The sequence below is a fragment of the Mobula birostris genome, chromosome 1 (assembly GCF_030028105.1).
Source record: "Mobula birostris isolate sMobBir1 chromosome 1, sMobBir1.hap1, whole genome shotgun sequence".
Lineage (NCBI taxonomy): Eukaryota > Metazoa > Chordata > Chondrichthyes > Myliobatiformes > Myliobatidae > Mobula > Mobula birostris.
The window spans coordinates 193,846,127-193,856,281 of record NC_092370.1 but is presented as its reverse complement, the minus strand read 5'-3'; positions in this window follow the sequence as shown (position 1 = coordinate 193,856,281).

The window sequence follows — 10,155 nt, the reverse complement described above, 5'->3', positions numbered from 1 at the left end:
ATATATCTCCTTCAGATGTTGGTCTATGTCTTCCTGCGAACAGGCCAGTTTCCCACTGCGCTTCTCCCCCAGCAACTCCTTGGTGAACTTGAAGGGATTGGCAATAAAGGCAGCATGTTTTCGGGCCCTTTCACGACGCCGCCTCCGATGCCACTCTGCCCGGCGGAGGACCCTGATCTTCTTTCGTAGTATGCACATCAGCAGGGCCAAGCCTATGCGCTCCTCTTCTCCTGCCTCCTTGTATTGGGACTTCAGCGCTTTCATCTCCTGCCTGATGTTGTGGATCCTCAATGTCTTTGGTTCTTCAAGTAAGATGTTTTGGAGCCTTCCTTCTCCTCTTCTCCGAACTGCTCGGCTGCGATACTGACAATAATTGTTGTCATGGCTTGCAGCTTCCTATCAACCCCTCCTTTTGCCGTTGCCTCCAGAATTTGGTTAACATTTCATCAAACTGCTTCCACAGTGAAGTCATGTTTGCTGCAGGCCACTTGATCCAACTCCTGTTAGACTTCATGTTCGAGGGATTAGTTTGCAACACTTGGAGGTTCTAGGCACTATGGGGTGACTCCGGGCCTGGCCCCTCCTTCGTCTCACCAGGTTGGACACCTGCGCATTGTGCTGCTCCTGCTCCCGCCAAACACTTCATCCTTGCTTGGTGGATTTTCAAGCCGCGATTGTTCTTGCAGATTTTGCCACATGCTCACTGCTTCCTCATCATCATTTGTTCATTGCCTGGGTCTAATGCCATTATGTCCATCCGACTGGGGTGCTCATCCTCCCCACCTCTCGGGCACCCCTGGGGGTATCTTTCCCTTAGATTCATCATAGCTTTTGTGGGGGTCCTCCTCTCAGAGGACACAGATTGGGTTGCCAGCCCGTTCTGACCTGGTTGCCGTCTCTCCGGGCTGTCACTGACTCTCCAGTCATCACCACTCTTTTTGCGGTTGTCACCCAGTCTTTCCTGGTTGTCACTGATGAACTCAGGGTGTAAGCTGTGTACATACACCTACTGATGCCTGACGCTCTGGACACATCCTCAGTGATGTTCCTGGAGTCATCGGGTGTATCGGGTCTTTCAACATCATACAACCTCCTCCAGGTGACCCAGCCGGGGTTGATCAGACCCCAACTTGTGTCCAGATGGCTAGCTACTTATGACTCCATGGCTCCCTTCTTTTGAGCCACAGCCATCTTCAGACCCTCTCTACCTCATCGGTGGTACTGCGGATCACAGTGTAAAAATGGCTAAAAAATGTAACTCAGAATAGATAGTTGAAAAACAGTTTTTGAGGATGCTCTGTTCTCATTTACAGATATTTTCAGTTTAAAACTTTAAGAGAACTGCTTTTGATATCCTGTCATAATAAGATCCAGGAAATGAGGTAAGCTAGGCTCTCCAGACCCTCTCCAATCTTTTGGTAAATTCACCTTGAAGCAGAAGAAAGCCTTGCGATACTTCTGGCTGGACACTGTGCATTGATGGATTATCTAGCATTTGGTAATGCATCATGAATTGCACAGAAGGAATGGGTCAGACAGGATAATTACTTGGAAACAGCCTAATGGAGAATAGTAAATGTTAATCAAAAACCTCAGAAAGCCCAAAGACAAATTGATTATTTTGTTCTTGCACCAGATAGAGGAATTCAGGCGATATTGAAATTATAAAGCGCCATTAAGTTTTGGTTCACAATTGAGGGTCAAAGTTAATTTATTCTATTGATATTAATTTTAAAAATAAATAGAATTAAAATGAAAACTGCAGGGTTTTTTGGGGGGAATTGTGTGTTAAACCTACAGTCATAGTCATACTTTATTGATCCCGGGGGAAATTGGTTTTCGTTACAGTTGCACCATAAATAATAAATAGTAATAACACCATAAATAGTTAAATAGTAATATGTAAATTATGCCAGGAAATAAGTCCAGGACCAGCCTATTGGCTCAGGTTGTCTGACCCTCCAAGGGAGGAGTTGTAAAGTTTGATGGCCACAGGCAGGAATGACTTCCTATGACGCTCTGTGTTGCATCTAGGTGGAATGAGTCTCTGGCTGAATGTACTCCTGTGCCCAACCAGTACATTATGTAGTGGATGGGAGACATTATCCAAGATGGCATGCAACTTGGACAGCATCCTCTTTTCAGACACCACCATGAGAGAGTCCAGTTCCACCCCCACAACATCACTGGCCTTACGAATGAGTTAGTTGATTCTGTTGGTGTTTGCTACCCTCAGCCTGCTGCCCCAGCATACAACAGCAAACATGATCGCACTGGCCACCACAGACTCATAGAACATCCTCAGCATCGTCCGGCAGATGTTAAAGGACCTATGTTGTTGCTCTATCTGAATCTCCAGTGCCTATAAAAAGTATTCACCCCCCCTTGGGAGTTCTCATGTTTTATTGCTTTACAACATTGAATCACAATGGATTTAATTTGGCATTTTTTGACACTGGTCAGCAGAAAAAAGACTCTTACCTGCAGAGTGAAATCAGATTTGAATATTACAGTGGAATGTAAGAAGCCTGATTTCTAATGGTCAAGACTTCTAAGAAGTTTATTTCTGTTTTATCAGATCCACTTCATATTATATGTATTCAGGAAACCTGGTTGTTGCCACATTTAAGATTTTCCTTGCAGACGTGATAGGTTAGTTGGTAGGGGGGTGGTGTTGCAAGTTTTATAAGGAAAGGAATAGGACATAGAGTTGTGGATGTAAATGAAGTATATGAAGCACTTGTAGTAGAAGTATTTGATTCAACAGGTAAGGGTATTAAAGTGGTAAATTTTTATAAGCCTTGTGGAAAGCTCTCAATTGATTTGTTGGAAAGCATATGTAGCTCTAGCTCACTAAGGATCGTCCAGTGTGAGGTTTTTAACACAGAGTGATGCTGTTCACAGAATGATGATAATAGTTTGATTGTGGAAGAATTTTTAGATATTTCACATCTTGTGTGTCTTAATGATGGGAGAGATATGAGATTTAATTTTCATAGTTTCTGAAACTGCAATAGATTTTAGTTTTGAACATTCTGGCTGGAGTGGGATGTCACAAGAGATGAAACACTGGGAAGTGATCATTTTCCTATTTTTATACACTTGGGTGTGGATTCTGATTTATATAGGTGACTGAAGGCTAGTTTTAAGAGGTGGAATTTTGATAAAGCAGATTGGGAGGAGTTTAAGGTTTTATGCGATGAATGTCTGTCAGTGCTGAATGTTGAATATAATGTGGATTTCTGTAATGAAAGGTTATGTCACATTATTCATCAAACTGTGGTGGAAGTGATTGCTATTAAAAAGGGCATTAGTAGGAGGCAGGCTGTATCGTGGTATACTGAGGAGTGTGCAAAGGCCACCAGGGAGAAAAATAAGGCATTTAGGGAAATTAGGAAGTATCACTCTCTAAGTGCCATTAAGTATAAAAGGGCACAGGCTGTGATGAGGAAAGTAGTGAAGAATGTGAAAAAGTTTTACTGGAGGTCATATTATGATAGTGTTGGAAGGGATATTAAATTTGGAGATGATTGGGAAACATTGGAGTGATTTATAGGGCTAATAACATTCCTGAAATAGAGAATGATGAGTTACTGGCTTAGTCATTTGCTGCAATTCATAATCAAGATAATTTAAGTGAAGAGGCTAAACAATGTAGGGATAAGTTCCAAGTGAATATTCTGATGTGTTGGAAGCCCCCTGAGCAATGATAGTATTAGTGATGTAGTGTTTTCTTTGTGTGAATTTCAGAAAGTACAGGCCAGATGGCTCCAAGAAAGAATGATATATGTTATTGTATGTTTAAACATATGGCCGACAACTGTCTGAAGATAATATTAAAATTTTGAACCATATTTAGAATTTAGGCCATCTTCCCTCCTCATGGAAAATGGCAGTAATAGTGCCTATTCTAAAACCTAGAAGAAAACCCCATTGGATCCTTCTGGTTATAGACCAATATCAGTACAATCCCATTTATGTAAACTTATGGAACATATGGTAATAAAGTGGTTGAATTATATTTTGGAAAAAAGAAGTGATATAGCCTTTTATCAGAGTGGATTTCAGAAGGGTAGAATGGCATTGGATTCAGTTTTTCATTTGGAAGATTATATTTGGAAAGCACAGGTAAATAAAGAAGTTATAATAGCAGTATTTTTGATATAGAAAAAACATATGTTATGTTCTGGAGGGAGGGTCTTTTGATTAAATTAAGGAAATTAAGAGTGAGAGGAAGGATATATCATTTTTTTTCCAAGTTTCTTATTTGGATGGTCTATACAGGTAAGGGAGGGAAAAATATATTTGGGGTTCTATGAGATAGAGAATGGGACTCCACAAGGCACTATTTGTAGCCCTTTATGGTTTACTATTATGATTAATTATATTTCCTTTGAGATAGGTACTTGGGTGGGTAAATCACTTTTTGCAGGTGATGGAGCTTTATGGATCAGAGGAAAAAATACAATTTAGCTGTATATAGGATGCAATTAGCAATTAATAGGGTTGAACAATGGGCAAATAGATAGGGCTTTAAGCTTTCAGTAGCTAAAACAGAAGTTATATGTCTTACGAAAAGATCCATAGACATGTACTTAAATTGAAATTATATCGTCAAACTCTGGAAGAAACGTCAGTGGTAAGATTTATTGGCATGTGGCTGGATAATAAGCTGACAAGGAACCACTATATCAGTAAGATCATTGACAAATGTAAGGGGGCATTAAATATCCTTAAGTGTCTATGTGGGTATTTTGATTATGGCTATGTAGCTTATGGATCAGTGTCGTCTTCAAATTTAAAATGTTTGGATGTGATACAAGCACAGGTTTTAAGGTGTAGTAAGGTAATTTCCTGTTTCAGCTTTACTGGTTAAAAGGGGACAATTAATTATCCTTACAGTTGCGGAAGGTGAAGTTGTTATTAACATACTGGGTTAACTTGGGGGTGGCAGAGGAATGACCACCCTGTTAAAAATGTGTTGGAAGACTCTTGGGAACATCGCAAGGAAAGTGTTTTTAGTATTGGGTGGCTGGGTTCTCATCACGCTAGGATATGGGTTCGTTGGATTATGTAATTTGTCCCACTCTAGCTTTTTCAGTAAACCCACTGTAGTTTTTTCCAGCAACACACATCAAAGTTGCTGGTGAACGCAGCAGGCCAGGCAGCATCTCTAGGAAGAGATACAGTCGACGTTTCAGGCGGAGACCCTTCGTCAGGACTAACTGAAGGAAGAGCTAGTAAGAGATTTGAAAGTGGGAGGGAGAGGGGGAGATCCAAAATGATAGGAGAAGACAGGAGGGGGAGGGATGGAGCCAAGAGCTGGACAGGTGATTGGCAAAAGGAGTATGAGAGGATCATGGGACAGGAGGCCCAGGGAGAAGGAAAAGGGGGAGGGAGGGGAAGAAGCCCAGAGGATGGGCAAGGGGTATAGTCAGAGGGACAGAGGGAGAAAAAGGAGAGTGAGAGAAAGAATGTGTGTATATAAATAAATAACGGATGGAGTACGAGGGGAAGGGGGGCATTAGCGGAAGTTAGAGAAATCAATGTTCATGCCATCAGGTTGGAGGCTACCCAGACGGAATATAAGGTGTTGTTCCTCCAACCTGAGTGTGGCTTCATCTTTACAGTAGAGGAGGCCATGGATAGACATGTCAAAATGGAAATGGGATGTGGAATTAAAATGTGTGGCCACTGGGAGATCCTGCTTTCTCTGACAGCCAGAGCGTAGGTGTTCAGCAAAACAGTCTCCCAGTCTGCGTCGGGTCTCGCCAATATATAGAAGGCCACATCGGGAGCACCGGACGCAGTATATCACCCCAGCCGACTCACAGGTGAAGTGTTGCCTCACCTGGAAGGACTGTCTGGGGCCCTGAATGGTGGTAAGGGAGGAAGTGTAAGGGCATGTGTGGCACTTGTTCAGCTTACAAGGATAAGTGCTAGGAGGGAGATCAGTGGGGAGGGATGGGGGGGGACGAATGGACAAGGGAGTCGCGTAAGAAGCGATCCTTGCGGAAAGCGGGGGTGGGAGAGGGAAAGATGTGCTTAGTGATGGGATCTCGATAGTTTTTTCCAATAGCTTTAGTTGAATTTAGGTTGCATGACTTAATGAGACTCAAGGATCCTGATATGCCTGAAAGTCTTTTGGTTCACCAGTATGCTAAGAAAATTATTGTGATATGTTAACTATTTTTACTGATGGATCAGAAGATAATTTAATAGGGTAACAGGGACTGAAAAGTCCTATTTACTCTAGATCGTCTTCCCAATGTGCATCACTTCACACTTGTCTGCATTAAATCTCATCTGCTATTTTTCCTCCCACTTTTCCAGCTTTGACAGTCTTTCTCGTTATCCACTACACCCCAATCTTGGTGTCACCTGCAATTATGGTGAGCCAGTTTACTACTTGATCATCCAGGTCATTGATTTAGATGACAAACATCAATTCACCCAGCTCCGATTCTTGGGGGACACCACAAGTCGTAGGTCTCCAATCAGAGAGGCAACTATCTACAAATACTCTCCGGCTTCCCTCCTGAAGTCAAATGCAAAGAGAGTGAACCTTCTTAGCCAACCTCCCATGTGGGACCTTGTCAAAGGCCTTGTTAAATCCCATGTATACAACATCCACTGATGTGCCTTCATCAACTTTCCTAGTAGCCTTCTTGAAAAATTCTATAAGGTTGGTTAGACGTGACCTACCACACACTGTTGCTGAACAGTTTCTAACTAGCATCAGTCATTTGTGCTTGCGTGGTTGTTAGACACTACACCATGCTTAGACGATCATTTTTTTAAAAAGCATCAGTTATGTGCGTTTTGTTCAAAAAGAAGTGATTTTTGTCAATGATAGTTGGCGAGAAATAAGCATTAGGAGAATTAGAAACTGTTTTGCTCACTGTGGTTTCAAGCTTTCGTGCTTGGAAATGCTAGGGATGGGCATCAGACATTATGGAGTAAACAGTTTTTATATCGTGTCAGTTGCATGTGTTTGTCTTACGTCATCCATTTGGGCTGATGGACACTGATTCAAAAAGCAGTAATTTTTGATAATTTTGTGTTTTATTTAGACTTTATGCAGGAAGGGAATGAAGCTAGTCCATTGTCTGTACCAGATATCTGTGCAGATTTTGTTCATTTGCAGTCATTCAAAAGAACATGGCAGTGGTGATACTTTCCATTGATAACTATTGGGACAAACACACAGTTTTATAATACTGTAGTAGTATTAGCAGGGTGGCGGGGTGGGAGATATGTCTCTACCAAAGAAGGGGTAAGGCACCCTTTCTCTCCTGTAGCCTAAGGGCCACCCTTGGGCCAGGTGTGGACCCTGCTTTGCCACCTGATCAGTGTCACATGAAGTCATGAGAGTAGGTTGTGAATGATTATATGAACAGCTACTGTATATCCTAGTTATGTGGCCACTGACACCAGGCAGACAATCTCTGAAGAATACTGATTATGGTTGGAGTCACCCATCTTGTAAAGACACTGTCCAGAAGAAGGCAATGGCAAACCACTTCTGTAGAAAAATTTGCCAAGAACAATTATAGTCAAAACCATAATCATTCACGTCATGCAGCATGACACGTAATGATGATGTGCAGTATTGGTAGTGTTCTAATTTGTTTGCATTTTATTTAAATGCACAATTTGTTTCTCAGTTAAATGGCAGTTTGTCTTTGTTATGCCTTTTAACTACGTTTGTATTTCCATGAAGCTTCAGTAAATTAGGGCAGCCAATTAATTGTCCAAAATGTACTGGTCCAGATATACTCCAATAAACCAGAATCCACTGTACTTCTATGTATATCCAGCTCTTTAGAATACCTTCCAATAGCTTACTCACTACTGCTGTCAGCCTCACTGGCCACTAATTTCCCGACATTCTTAGAGATTTTCCTAAACTTCGAGACAGGGTGCGAAACAATGTTTGGCTGCATTTCACTGATTAAAGCATCGAGGAAGATTGAGACATTGAGGCAAATGCAGAAAGTGATCAAGAGTTAAGCGCTGAGAGCCTGCATTTAGATCGCTGCTGGAGAAGGAATCTGTGAGAGACCTATTGCAGGGTAGCTGGCTGTGGCAGGTGGGAAGGCCTCTGTGCTCATGAAGTAACCCGCTCTTTCAGTGATGAAGAAGGATGTTACTGTAGTTCTGCATTATGGATTGGACTGTTGCATTGATGGACTGTGGGATTTTTTTCAGATTTATGGTTTTTATATTCTGTGTTTTTCACCTATTCCTTTCCATATTGTTGTGCAAGGGGAGGGGGTCTTCTAACTTAGTACCTAACTCCCTGAACTCACTTTGCAGGACCTTGACACCCTTCCTACCCATCTCATTTATAATGACATGGACCACAATTCTGGCTTCTTAACTTCCTACTTAAGAATACTACGGACTTGTGCAACGTCAAGTACATGTTAAACAAATACACGCACTGGCGTCTTTGCTCTGTGGGCCACTTGATCAACAGAACGAAGACCATCATCCTCAACCTTGAGGGATAGCCACGACGACGACGACGACTATGGACTCATTCTGAGATGTTCCTGACCCTGGCATCTGGGAGGCACCATACCATCTTTTCCCCTAAACATTGAACCCCTCCTTCACTATAGTTCATCTCTTCTCCCCCACTTTCCTTTATCTATACATATATATATTAGGACATGCTCTGGGTGATGGGGATCCTTAATGATAGATGCCGCCTTCTAAAGTTATCCTGGATGTTGAGGAGGCTAGTGCCCCTGATGAAGCTGACTGTTTTTACAACTTTCTGCAGCTTTTTCTGTTCTTGTGCAGTGGCCCTTTAATATCAGATGGTGATGTAACCAGTTAGAATGCCCTCCAAGGTGCATGTGTAGAATTTTGCAATTTACTTTGGCTACAGAGCAATCTGCTTCAAATTCCTAGTGAAATATAGGTGCTGACATTTCTTCTCTGAAATTGCATCAATGTATTGGGTTCAAGATAGATCTTCAGAGATGTTGACACCCAAGAACTTGAAACCGTTCACCCTTTCCACTGCTGATCCCTCTATGAGAACTGACGTGTGTTCCACTTGCTGAAGTCCACAATCAGTTCCTTGGTCTTCTTGATATTAAGCACAAGGTTGTTGTGACGCCACTCAATCAGCTACTCTACTTTGCAGCTGTATACCTCCCCGTCATCATCTGGAATTCTGCCAACAATAGTGTCATCATCTATCTACACGTTCGAGGGTGTAAACAGAATAGAGCAGTGGGCTAAACATGCAGCCTTGAGGGAGGAGATTTTATTTTCGATCTGCACTGACTGTCATTTTACGAGAGGTGATTGATAAGTTCGTGGCCTAAGGTAGAAGGCGTCAATTTTAGAAAACCTACCACATTTATTTTTCCTACATTTACGGCATTTAGTCCAGCGGTCATGGAGCATACGGATCCCTGCTTTGTAGAAGTCGGCATCTTGGACCTCCAGAAAGTGGTCCACAGCAGGGGTAATTGATAAGTTTGTGGCCTAAGGTAGAAGGAGATGAGTTATACAGCTCTCGTTACATGCACATGCAGTTCATCTCTGGGTGATTATGTCACTCCTTTTGAAATCTCTCTCCTGCTAAACAAAATCCAATGTCTCCTAGTGATATATGGCTTACAGAATATCACAGGAGTTGAAAAATTACCTATTCATCAAATAATTTGAATATCACTAAGCTGGCAAATATACCTATCTACCTCATCATTAACAGTCACATAGGATTGAGGATAACTTACTTCCAAAGATGAAACCGGTAATTGGCGACTCTGTGCGAGCCCTTCCGAGCAGACTGCCCTCTACACTATCCTATACCCGAGAAACCCTTCTAAACCTTCATTCTGTACATCTAGCAAGATCAACAACACCCTGGCGAAGCTACTGACCCAGCTGGAGACTAGCACGCCAGAACTGCTTCTTAAACTTCGGACCGCGCCTGGACCCCACCAGCGAGGCCTGGTCCGAGACCCACCACGTTCCCGGAGACCCGCGGCCTGCTACTGTGCCGAAGCGCTTGGAGACATGGCCTATTCCGAGAGCATCTCTGGGGCAGACGACCACACAAAAGTGACATCAGAGACCTCAAGGTGCCCCAGGCACTTCCCCAAAGCGACCACCGTAAAGCCCCACTGG